This window comes from Elephantulus edwardii, unplaced genomic scaffold, assembly GCF_000299155.1.
Source record: "Elephantulus edwardii isolate Elephantulus edwardi_28Jun2011 unplaced genomic scaffold, EleEdw1.0 scaffold00032, whole genome shotgun sequence".
NCBI lineage: Eukaryota > Metazoa > Chordata > Mammalia > Macroscelidea > Macroscelididae > Elephantulus > Elephantulus edwardii.
Genome location: NW_006399782.1, coordinates 8,578,236 through 8,578,699, shown reverse-complemented (window position 1 = coordinate 8,578,699; position 464 = coordinate 8,578,236).

Sequence of the window (464 nt, the reverse complement as noted above, 5' to 3'; positions counted from 1 at the left end):
AGTCGTAGACGACTCATAGCGACCCTATGAACGAACAGCCTGAGCACTGTTCGTACATAGAGTTTCCGGAGGCAGGCCATTTCGGAAGTGGATGCCGCTCCTGCTTTTTTTATAGCAGTTCTGTTTTAATTGAATCCATTTCCTAAGCGTTTCTCTTTTAAGAGTCCTAAAGGTCTTTCTTATAGGATGTGCCTCCCAGACACATTTTTGCATTTTACCATCTGCTACAAGAGAGGGCCAAAATGTTTCATCTTGAGCCTTCAGTAATTGTTCAAGGGGACTGCCTCAGGAGGAAAGTGCGTGGACAACCACCATAGATGTTTGTACAAGCAGCCATTCTATTTCTTACATGAATGAATGATTAACTTGTGTATTGTAGAGAGGTTAAAATAATAGCAAAGGGGCTATGATAGGCTACAATTAATGAGATGATCTCAAATTCCAAAGAAAGGTAATTGATGGTA